Genomic DNA, 12820 nt, shown 5'->3' with positions numbered 1-12820 from the left:
GCAGTCCCAACATTCAATTAAATGGACCTATTGTTATGTCCCTTAGTGGAGGCGATTTTTTTTTTTTTTTTTGCATCATGAGATCTTTAAACCAGCAAAGCCCAAGTCTGTGAGATTGAGAAATAAAATATTTATAAGTGAAATTTAGATGTAATAATGAGAGCTGCCATTCTACTCCAGGAATTCTATTTATGGAGAAACTGCACCATATGCTATTCACTAGATTAGAGCATAATGGAGGACAGTGATGCGGTCTCACGATGATGTCTCCCAATTGCATCTGTAACTGAGTTTTCAGTTGGCCAACTCACTCTTCTTTAAGGCCAGCTGATTCAGGATAATTGGGTAAATGGTAACATCAGAAAATCCCATGGGCATTCACCCATTGCTTGACTTTTTTAAGGAATTCCTTTTATAGGAATAAAAGAAATTTCTTATTCAGAGCAATATTGGGTGGCTTATTATGATGACAGCAAATATGGCAATGTTAAGTCCATGGATGGCAGTAGCAGCAGAATCATGGCATGCAGGGGAAGCAAATCTATACCCAGTGTAAGTGCCTACTCCAGGAGGGAAGAGATCTGATAGAATTGACCTGCAGCCAAGTTGTTTCCAAGTCCTCCTTACAGAGTGGTAAGAACTGTTTTGGATTTTATACCATGCTCATGCTCAAACCTGGAGCTCTGCTACATCACTTTAAAACAAACCAATATTTTATCCACTCTCTGTTCACCATAATCAAGTATAAAATACATTCCACTTTCCTCTTGACTTCCATTAAACACCCATCGTGACCAGTATACCACAGTGGCATCTGGGCCCCAGGATTAACTTCATCTCAAAGCCAGTGTCCACATGCCCACTACAATTCAGTTACTGAGTATATAGTTGGAACAGTAGTTGGAACAGATAAACTCAAGAACTAAATCTCTACATTAGCTCCCTGATTCCTGGAATGGGAGCATTGTAATAGAAGGAGTCAAGTGGAAGTCAAAGGAGATCCCTCTGTCTAACAGAGTAAACCAAAAGCAATACCATCCCAGTGGAATTTCAGAGAGAGGCCACCACTAACAGTGTGAAGACTTTGGGATCTCTCTCTTTCCTTGTACACAGTAACTCTGGTAAATAGTTACAAGACCCTTAGGGAAGGCTGGGTTCTGAAAAAAGTCTGATCTCAAAGATTTCAAGCCTCTTCTTCATTCACAGTTACTAGGTCTAGGAATTGCCTCAAGTCTTAGAATTTTGTTAAAGGCTTGGTCTCTATATGGGGTGAGTCTGCTTGCCAAATCTGGAGTCTAACGGCTCTACAGATCAAGGAAGACCTTAGCAGACTATTTTAGTCCTAAGATCTCTACGATCCAGTAGCTGCCACCAAAGATTTCCACAGGTCACCACTCTGGCCGAAGTGTATATTATGATGCCATGCCCACCTTGTCTCTTGAAGCCATATACTGCACCTTGCCTCTACCATCCTGGCAGCATACAATCACCACGGCAACTAAGAAGTCCATTTTAATAGTGGCATCACCACATTCATCACCAGCCTACAGAGAACAACCCCATGGCCCCTTGCAAGAATGCTGGTATATTTTCTCAGTATATGAAGGAAAGGAGTATTCTCTGGGACACGTAGAGGTAGCTTGAAGGCTGTCTAGTTAAGGTGGGTGAATAGTAAAAAAATATATCCACTTCAACTTCCTATCTCCCTAAATCTTTCAGTTCCTTCTATTATATTATACCAATGAATCTCTGGCCTCTGAACTTCTTTCAACACTGGCAATGGCTGAAGCCACTTTTGAGTTAACCAACCAAACACACAGAACCAAGAATACCTGGTAAGTGCACACATGCTCAATCTAAACTTGTGTTCCTCCTTACCTGCTATAAAACCCTTAGAATCCATTCAAGCACATATTCCTCAAAATCTTACAGTTCTTTTCTGTGAGAAACTTCTTCTCTTGGATCTGGTTTTGTAATTGGCCCCATGGAGGCCCAATGAGGTCCACTGTTGGATACAGGTCTAGAGGCAGTGATGCCTGGTAAGGTGGGGACATGAGGAGAGCTGTCATCCCCTTTCAGGGTAACTATCCAGATTTGGGGTTACTAGGCTGTCTTTAAGCAAGATTATATCAGTCTAACAGACAGAGGAGGTGCTGCTTTTTCTAGTCAGGAAGGCACAGGGATCAACTGGGGTTTGGGAATATTCAGGTCATCTGAATCTTCAGTCTCAGAAGATTTTAGTGAAAATAGCTCTTTCAGTTTCTTTGCAGCCCCCTCCTCCGTAAGATCCAGGCCTGAGTCCCTAAGGGGACAAATCCAAATGGCAGCATCATGCTGTGCTCAGAATTGTCCTTCCCATGTGATGGCTGAGGCTTCATTACAGGTTCAAGCTTGTCTACTTGACACTTCCCTCCCTGAGGACAATTTCTCTCCCGGGAGGCATCATGGTGCCTCATGCTCACAGACTCTGGGCAGACTGACCCCCAAGAGTCTGCCAGGCACATCTAGACCAGTTGCAATCCCAGAGGTAACTACAGCTCATGCTCAAACCTGGAACTCTGCTATACAACTTTAAAACAAACCAGTATCTTATCCACTCTCTGTTCAACATAATCAAAGGCATCTCATGAAAATGTGCAAAGGAAATGTTTGCTTCAGATTGCATTTACAGGGTTGGCACCAAGCCTATAAATATCGCTTTTCGAGGAAAAAGCTCACGATGTGAATTTGATACAGTCTTAAAGTTCATTTCTTTTTATGACAGTTTCAGACTGATTTTGTGCAGACTTGTTTTTATGGTCAAATCAAACTCTAAGTGCCCAATTACCTGCCAGAGAAGTTAAATGTGTTGCAGTGACTTAATTTTGATGACATGCTTCTATATTTTTAAATTTAGTTATCATGGGGAGTTTGCTTATTTTACCTAATTGAATTAAGCCAGATTTGTGTATAGTAAGGAAGAAGACTCTCCTTAACCCAGTTAAAACTCAGTTACCAAGATAGCATGGGCAACAAGGATGTGGGTTCAACTCCCATCAGGTGCTGAATTCATAAATGGCACGAAGGCCAGCCTCACCAGGCGGAGAAAATAAAAGGGGATCAGAGTGAGGATTTCAAGGGGAGATTACTGGCAGGCTCTGTCATAACCGAATCGCCACCCTCCTTTGTAGGAGGGTCTGCCACCTTCCCATCCTAAACCTAATCAAGAGAGACTTCAGTATTAAGAGAGACATCCACGGGACCACCCAGATTGTTGTGAGAGGTGCCCCTGCAGCTGGGCGACACAAAGGGGGCCAGTTCCTGGCTCACGCTGGACACAGGGAGAGCAGGCTGTCAACTGGGGTCTGAGAGAGGGACTACCTCACTATTTGGGCAAGAGACCTGGGGCATTCCAAGGAGTGTGTAGGGATATGTATGTGAGTGTTTCCTGGGAACACATGTAGGCCAAAGGGAAAAGAACCAGTGGAGGAGGGGTGGTCATCAGGCTCTATACAATAGAGCCTCCTGGGGGAGCAAGGTGACCTCAGCATGAAGAATATAAAAGTGTCCAGATGCCGTGAATAGTCCTCTTAGGCCATCCTGAGTAGACCATATAAGCCTGGAGCAAGGGGGCTGTAGAAGAGGGGCCAGAAGTAAGAAATCTCTCAGTAGCCCATCAAAGTGCCCCAAGATAGGAAAGTCCATTTTAATAATATACTTGAGCCACACGGAAACATCAGCTTGAACAATTTGACAGGCCTAGAAAGCATAAAGTACTGTCCCATTACCTTACCCTTCCTCCCTGCTAACAACTTCAATGTTGACAGGAGGCAGGCACTGAAGCTAATGAATTGGGGCCTCAGGACGGGGAGAGTGGGAACAGCAAAACCCTGTCCCTTTCTCCACCACGTACTTCTAGCAGGAAGCAAGCCCCAGCTGAGAAGGGAAGATTTACAGTAAGACAAGTTTGTTTTGATCATCACACATGTATGACACAGAATTGAGACAATAACTAGCCCATCTATGAAGTAATAAAGGCCAAATATGTCATGGGCCCCAACAAGTATATATTACTTTCATTGCATAAAATGTAAACAAACAGTGGGAGATAAGTTTAGATTTGATTTCCATCCTTTCCCCAATTATTAGGGGACCATCACAGAGTTTGCTCTTAATCTCCCTCTTTTTCCCTCTCTCTCTTCTTCCCTCTATCTACCTTATGGGCCTTTGACCAGGATGAAATGTTAACAAGTACCACAATTATCCCTTTAATTTCTTCAACCTATGTTTCCCAGCACAAAGGGTTGCAAAGGCTGATGGTGAACAGAGGACAGACTCTATGGGGTTTTATTTTTAAGTTGGATAATTGTTTTCAACATTGGGGCATATGTATCCCTTTGAATTAATATTTTTGTATCCTTTGGGTAAATACCTAGTAGTGCAATTGCTGGATAGTAAGGTAGTTCTATTTTTAACCTTTTGAGGAACCTCCATACTATTTTCCAGAGTGGCTGCACCAGTTTGCATTCCCATCAACAATGCAAGAGGGTTCCCCTTTCTCCATATCCTCACCAACACCTGTTTTTTCTTGTGTTGTCAATTTTAGACATTTTGACAGGTATGAGGTGATATCTCATTGTACTTTTGACTTGTACTTCCCTGATGCCCAGTGATGTTGAGCATCTTTTAATATATCTGTTGGCCATCTGTATGTCTTCTTTGTAAAAATGTCTTTTCATGTTTTCTGCCCATTTTTTAACTGGATTATTTGTTCTTTGGATGTTCAGTTTTATAAGTTCTTTATATATTTTGGATACTAACCCTTTGTCAGATATGTCATGTGCAAATATCCTCTCCCACTCCATAGGTGGCCTTTTAGTTTTGTTGACAACAGCCAATTTACGGAATGAGCCCAAATGTCCATTAACAGATGAATGGATAAAGAAGATGTGATACACACACACACACACACACACACACACACACACACAGAGGAATATTACTCATCCATAAAAAAGAATGAAATCTTGCCATTTGCAACAACATGGATGGAGCTAGAGAATATAACGCTAAGTGGTCAGAGAAAGACAAATACCATATGATTTCACTCACATGTGGAATTTAAGAAACAAAACAGATGAACATGGGGGGGAAAAGGAAAGGCAAACCAAGAAACAGACTCACTCACATGTGGGCCAAACGGGTGATGGGCATTAAGGAGGGCACTTGTGATGAGTACTGGGTGTTGTATGTAAGTGATGAATCACTAAATTCTACACCTGAAACTAATATTACACTGTATGATAACTAACTGGAATTTAAATAAAAACTTGAAAAAGAGAAAAAAGACTTAGATAGTTGTTTAACCTATCAGAGTGACAGAAGGCTGAGAACTAATACAACTATTTTATTATTTATATCATGAAATTATTTATTTCTGCAACATTATTGTTATTTATTTGTTTATTTATTGTATTGATTTATTATTATCTTGAATTTTTACTTACAAGAAATGTTATTTAGCCTCAGCTGAGACCCAGTTGTCTACATAGCAAGTCACCCAAAGCATGTTATTATCTTCCTCCCCACTTAATCTGCAAAATTACCCGCAAGTTTTCCCAAGACTTATAGAATGAAATTCAACCCCTACTGAGCATATACCATAATCTTTAAGCAACCCTCCTGATTCTAAGGCTATCTTAACATTTTCTTAAAGGACACCAACATAGGGATGGGGAAGGGCCAACATAAAGTGGCATATGTTTTACCATTTAATATATTTTACTTAATTTTTTTCACTAAGAAATAAATTTTTTTTCTCTCAATCCCCTTCCCCTTCCCCATTGCACCCTATTTCTCAGCCAAATCAGCCAACATTTTTAATTAAAATGGCAAGGATAATCCATAAGAGAATACCTACCCTGACTATGTTTCATTTTGGAATGAGATGGAGTGGTCAGAGAAAGAAAGCTCTGCCTACCATCAGCACAAGGGCACTAGGAAGCAGAGTTAATGGAAATCTGAATCGTCTGGTTTTTCTGCAGTGGGCCCCAAGCTGGCCATTCTTATGCCCCACAGGTACCAGAGGCCAGGCAAAGCCACAGTGTGAAGGTAACACCAGAGCATCAGATTTACAAGATTTGAGGGGCAAAAATGAGTAATAAAACAATTTAGATCTATTATTGAGTAGAATACAAAATATGCTGAAATGTTTAAAATTGAAGGCTTTAATAAATTTCACCCATTCGGTCCTGCTCTCATACCTCTGAGGGATCTTTATTCAGTACATTTCCGCAGAAAAGTTTGAGGGGCAGTGAGCCACCATATCTGAAAGTTATGATGGAAAAGAAAAACATCTCCAAAGCTTTCACTCCCTCAGACCTTCACCAAAATATGACCTAGTAATAGCTATCATGTATCTACTCCCTCTGTACACCCTGTCATTCAATCTCCACATTAATACCCCGGGACCTAAGTATGACCATCCTCAGTTTAAAAGTGAAAAGGCTAAAACGTTAAAAGGCTACCTAACAGGTCCAAAGTCATATAAGTAAATAAAAATTTCAACTTATACCTGGCTGATTCCAAAGCCCAATCTCTTAGCTGGAATGATGTGGCTACTTCTATCCGGTGACATATTGGTTTGCTATTCCCACACCAACTGGAGAGGATTGCCTCAGACAGCCAGGGATGCTGTGGCAGGTGGCTTGGTGTCTCACAGGGCAATAGCAATAACAGTCTTTCATCAAACAGATAAAGTGCCAAAGTCATTTCTCTTTAGTTATAAGCAGTAGGAAATGTCGTGCATGCAGACAGCAATCTGTTGAGCTATGAAATGTGGCGATTCATTCTATTTTTTAGAAAGTTTTCACAAAAACAAATATTCTTCAGTTGGTGGGAGCATTTCAAGACATGGAAAATTTCAAAGCACTTGTTTGTAGAATTTATGACCTAAGTTTCATGATACCTCCTATCTTGTTCTTAGGAGGTTTTCAGATTTATACAGCGTGGCTTACTCTAATTGTATTAGAAAATTTAAAGATCCTATAAAACTGACCTGCAGCCTAAACAGATATAACCAGGGAAGACAGATACAACCGGAGAAAGAGCTGTGAAAGAGTATTTTGCTAAAATCTTATTCTAGAGATTTTTCCATATGGTACTATGTAGTTTAGTTTTTTAAAAAACTAAAAGGCTGTCTTACATAAACAAAGGTGCCAAGTCAACATAAGGAAATTGTTTTAAAGGTTTGAATTAAATATGCATGTTATATATTTCTTCTTTTAAGCAATTACACTATTCACTCTGGCCTGGGAGGCTTTCTTCTTAATGATATTAAAACGAGGAAAAAGATTCATTGGCATGAATATGATATTTAACTGTTCAAATTAAAAGCAGACCTCAAAGCAGTCTTTCAAAGAAAGTATTTGAAATAACTTTTCTGTGAACTAAGCTGGTAATGACTTGGGGGGAAAAAGCCACCTCTCTGTCCTTTTTCCACTCCTATCCAACTACTCTGGGCCAAGGTATTCCCTGCTAATCATACATATTTTATTTTCATCCAACTTACCTGGCACCTTAATTTAAAAAAGAATCCCATAGTAAAGTACTTACTCAACACGATGAAAGTTCCCTTGCTTGTGCAATTTCTATTTCATGACAGCCTTCGCTTTATACAGTTCTTTTCATCTCCTTACTTTAAGGACTTGGTTTAGACTATAATTATTCTTGAGACTCCGGGTTAACACAACCATTAAATCTTGGATAGGTGGATGATAAATTGGAGGCTAACAAGTTGTACTGATCTTTTTCTGAGAATTCTTCTTGTTTGAACTCAACTACCATAAAGCAACATGAAGAAATATCTACATTCTGGAAAGCAACACACACACACACACACACACACACACACACACACACACAAACACACACACCCCACACAGGCACGCACACATGGGCATGCACACCATTATACTGCCCTTCAAAATTTAGATACTATGAAAGATTGTGGATTGTCTCTTGAAAATAATTACTATTGGCCTTTTGGGGGGTTATTTGGGGGAAAAATTTCTAAATCAGTACATCATAGTTCACAAATTTCACATTTGGTGGCTTTAACCATTTTTAAAAAGATCTTCATCTTCCCCTCCATCTCTCCAATGGAAAATCATTGAATCGGTGTTCCTTTAGAATAAAGATAACATGGGGACGCCTAGGTGGCTCAGTCAGTTAAGTGCCTGACTCTTGACTTTGGCTCGGGTCATGATCTCATGGTTGGTGAGACTGAGCCCCGTATAGGGCTCTGTGCTGACAGCACGGAGACTGCTTGGGATTCTCTCTCTCCTCACTCTCTGCCCCTCCTCCTGCTGGTGCTCACATGCAGAGTGTGCTCATGCTCTCTCTCTCTCTCAAAATAAAGATTTAAACAAATAAATATAACATGGAATTTAAAGGGCTTTTCTAGTCTATAAATAAAAATCCTTAAGTAAGATTATTTTCATCTTCATTTTCAAAAATGACACTTCAGAACTTTATCAAAAATTCCAGAGCAAGCAAAATAAAGAGTGTACCCAATTCTCTCTTTTCCCATATAGCTGAAAGTGCATTTTATAGATATTTCAGTCCATACCCATCAAAAAAAAATTCTGGGACAAAAATCCGGTATTGGGGGCCTTTAGTGCTGATCCTTTGCATCTTAATTAATGGTTGCCCATGACCTGGTACACCAAGTATTGCACTTCTGGCATTATTTGTAGTTGGCTGAGATTCAATTAATTGAAATTTTTTGCTGTTGCTAAAGAAAATGTGAAACAGAGTATTTATAACTACGGATACCTGATTTTTATTTACAGTCATCTGAAGTATCAGTGACAGAGTTGCAACATCTTCTAAGGTTAGGATGTCAGAAACACTTGACTCTCAAAGATGCCTTTACAGTGTTTAAATATATATCTATACATATATATTAGGTACATATAATATTTTCTTCATAGGAAAAAATACTCATTTTACAAAGAAATTCTGTGTTTTGGAAAAAATAATCAGTCACATTAAAGCCCATTAATCAATTGCTAATCAAATAATTCCTGATCCTTCAAATGTAACTACAGCTGAGTTTGACAGTAGTTTATAGGACTAAATTATATTTTGGCTTAGTTTTAATATCCTGGGAAACTCACTTCATAATTGGTAGGTGTGCAAACATGCTGGCACTTCAGGTTCTTATTTTATTAGGAAAAATTCATTAGGAAATTCTATTTCCCCTGCCAGCTGAAATTACAGAGCAAGTCAGTGGCATGCTTAAGTATCAAACATGCTTTTTTCTAGATATAAAGTTTTCTTCTTTAAAAGAGGGATGTCGGAGGGCGCCTGGGTGGCTCAGTCAGTTAAGCATCCGACTTTGGCTTAGGTCATGATGTTGCTGTTCATGGTTTTGAGCCCTGCACTGGGCTCTGTGCTGACAGCTCAGAGCCTGGAGCCTGCTTCAGATTCTGTGTCTCCCTCTCTGCCCATTTCTCTCTCTCTCTCCCTCTCTCTCTCAAAAATAAACATTAAAAAAATTTTTAAAGAGGGTTGTCTGGGTGGCTCAGTCAGTTGAGCATCGGACTTCAATTCAAGTCATGATCTTGTGGTTCCTGGGTTTGAGCCCCGCATCGGGGTCTGTGCTGACAGCTCATAGCCTGCAGCCCACCTGGATTCTGTATCTCCCTCTCTCTCTCTCTTCCCCCCCCCTGCTCATGCTCTGTCTGTCTCTCTCAAAAATAAATAAATATTTTTAAAATTTTTTAAAGAAAAATAATATATAGAAGAAAACACTTTTTGTTTTGTTTTTTAAGTAGGCTGCCTTTTATGATATTTTGACTTCATGTTTTTTACTAAGTGGCCCAAAGACTGCAGATTGTTCATATGTACTATTCTTGCACTGCATAAGATCAGTTCTTTGTAAGCAATGAATGAGCTTACCAAAAAGGATACTACTCATATTCAGTGCCTGTTTACACGGCAACATGGTGAGTGTTCTACATACTGTATCATATGTAATTTTTATAACAATCCCGTTGAGGCTTAATTTAACTGTCTTGATGGGCCTGGCCATGCCCATCAGTGGAACCTCAAGTAGGACACCCAAGGGAGACCTGCTCCTAAGTCACTGTCACTTCCCAAACCAGCACAGGTTGTGGCTTCTTACAGGATTTGAGAAATTTGGTGATCAGTTTCAACACTAGTGGAGTAAACTACAATAGGACTGTGTGGGTTATGCTATGTAAGAGAATAGGCTTCTTAATTATGGTAGAGATCATTAATGGGATATGTGCATTTTCTTTCTCCAGAAGATTTCTAAGTTAATTTGGGTACTTTTTCTTCCAATTTTTCATAAAGCTACTGAGATAGGGTATATCCAAGAAACATTGATTTCATTTTGCTTTTCTAGTAAATTATCAAATGTTTACCAATATCAATCTTTACTAACATAGCCAATCATGGTTTACATTCATACATGAGAAAAATTAGGATTCTAAAAAAAAAATTAAGTCAAAAAGTTGGTGGCATATTAAAATGAGAACTAAAAATTCAACATCATCAAATTTTTTTTTGTCTACACATTATGCTTTTTCTATTAAAAAGCATTTTTCTGTAGCTTTAAACAATTAAAAGTCCATATTAGATGCCAACTGAACATTCCAATCTTCTACCATGGAATAAATAAATAGATGAATGAGCACTACAAAGTGCTTGATTTGATGACTGCAGAACATCAAGTAACAACGCACAATTATTTTGAACAACAACTTCCAGTGGGAATTAGCTTTCCGCTGGCCGTCATTGTGTTCCGGTGCCCCATTGTTTATAATTACACATGTACACTGTAACAGCACAGTCGTTAAATTAGAAATTGAACTTCTTTGACAACTGCAGTAAAACTTGACAAAAGATGAACGTGATTTTTTTTTGTTTCCCTTCCTTTTCTTTCACTTATTTAAACATGTATTAATTAACTTGTTCTGGCAAGTGTTTAGTAAACATTGAACAAGGGCATTTCTTTAGTGGTATAATTAAAATTCCCTCTTAAAATGTTTTGCATGATATTTTATGCACAATTTGACTCAAGTAAACAGAGGTTCTAATTAAAGTTTTTAAATGAAGGCAATCAAAATTGATAAAACATCCAGCAACCCATTGAAGCACATTGTCTTCCTGTCTGTGAAGGTTTAATTTGATGGTCAGTTAACATTAGCCTGGATTAGTTAAGATGCCACTACCTGCACAGACCTCCTTCAACTTTAGTACGTCTCAGGGAATAAATCTTTAAATGTTGCAGTACCCCTTTACGTTGTTACACAGTATTTATTCAATTAAATGTCTTCTAAGTTATTACACCAGGATATTATGAGAAGCATCTAATTTAGGTTATGAATCCTCTGCAGATAAAATGTTACATAAAACACATTGAATGAATGAAGCTATCCAAACATCAAGTGGGGGTTCGATTATTTTTTCCCATTAAAACTTGGTATAAAGAGCTACACAGCTATAAATAGTGCTACCCTTTTGGGTGAGAATAGCATGTAGTTTTCAGTGCTAACCGGCAAATGTCCAAAGCACATAAAAACATCTAGATAATTATCCCTTTTGCTTGCTCACTCGCTCTCTCTCGCCCCCCACCTCGTGTGTGTGTGTGTGTGTGTGTGTGTGTGTGTGTGTGTAGTCGGAAAGATGAAGAAAGATGGAAAAGAATTCATTTTGCCTAGAACGCATTGATTGACCTGAAGTGAAAGATATTTTAAGGGAAGCTTCAAACTCCCCATCTGTAAATTATTCATACATTTTCCTTTTAGTGATGCTGTAAACAACTCCAAAAAGCAAAGTTATGAATACAAGAATTGTTGGTAATTAATACATGACTTAGTGGCTCTCAAGATCACAGATGTCTCTAATGATCTTTTTTAATTTTTTTAATTTTTTTAACATTTATTCATCTTTGAGAGAGAGACAGACAGACAGAGCATGAGTAGGGGAGGGGCAGAGAGAGAGGGAGACACAGAATCCAAAGCAGGCTCCAGGCTCTGAGCTGTCAGCACAGAGCTTGACGTGGGGGCTCCAACCAATGAACGGTGAGATCATGACCTGAACTGAAAGTCTGGTGCTCAACCGACTGAACCACCCGGGCGCCCCATCTAATGATCTTTTTAAATTATTGAGTATGAAAACAGATTCCTTGGGATCATTTCTTCAGACATCCAGGTTCTGTACCTTAGCTGTCCAGAAGTGGGACCAGGAAGTCATTCTCTCTGGTGCTGCATGTAGAATCAGAGCCTGCTCCGTGGCTTTTGTAAAAGACAAAGCGAAATGCAACCCTGACTCCAGGGGGCCTCTGACTAATGCTGGGGTTTACTTAGCAAGCCTGCTCGGCTGTCACACTAAGCTACCTTTCCAATCTGCCTTTTATTATTTTAGTAATAAATGTGATAGCTTAGTCTCCTTCTAACACTTCTTTGTTTCAAGGTTCATTTATTTTGAGAGCGACTGCAGGCAGGGGAAGGGCAGAGAGAGAGGGAGAGAATCCAAAGCAGGCTCCATGCTGGGGGGGCAGAAGAGAACCCAACAAGGGGCTCCATCTCATGAAACATAAAGTCATGGCCTTAGGGGAAACTAAGAGTCTGATGCTTAGGGGCGCCTGGGTGGCTCAGTTTGTTAAGCAAACTCTTGATTTTGGCTCAGGTCATGATCTCATAGTTTGTGAGTTCAAGATTTGCATCAGACTGCGCTGACAGTGTAGAGCCTGCTTGGGATCCTTTCTGCCCCTTCCCTCCCCGCTGACCCCCTCCCACACACATGCACT

At 39.6% G+C, this 12820-nt stretch overlaps 1 protein-coding gene across 4 annotated transcripts in view; it reads left to right on the top strand.

Annotated features, from left to right (window-relative positions):
• Nucleotides 1-332: 332 nt before the first annotated feature.
• CDH6 (cadherin 6) overlaps nucleotides 333-12820 on the top strand; it is a 73800-nt gene continuing 61312 nt past the window's right edge. Inside the window, exons 1-3 of one of the 4 annotated variants that reach the window (XM_042952739.1) lie at nucleotides 333-633; nucleotides 1388-1635; nucleotides 1720-1835. The gene's annotated coding sequence lies outside the window, so the exon portion shown is untranslated. Of the gene's footprint in view, nucleotides 634-1387; nucleotides 1636-1719; nucleotides 1836-3859; nucleotides 3936-12820 lie in introns of those variants that run through there. The other 3 variants (XM_042952743.1, XM_042952753.1, XM_042952740.1) reach the window with 3 other exon arrangements.

Source organism: Panthera leo, chromosome A1 (genome assembly GCF_018350215.1).
Source record: "Panthera leo isolate Ple1 chromosome A1, P.leo_Ple1_pat1.1, whole genome shotgun sequence".
Classification (NCBI taxonomy): Eukaryota; Metazoa; Chordata; class Mammalia; order Carnivora; family Felidae; genus Panthera; species Panthera leo.
The sequence above is the reverse complement of the archived record's forward strand: the minus strand, read 5'-3'. Positions and strand labels throughout refer to the sequence as shown.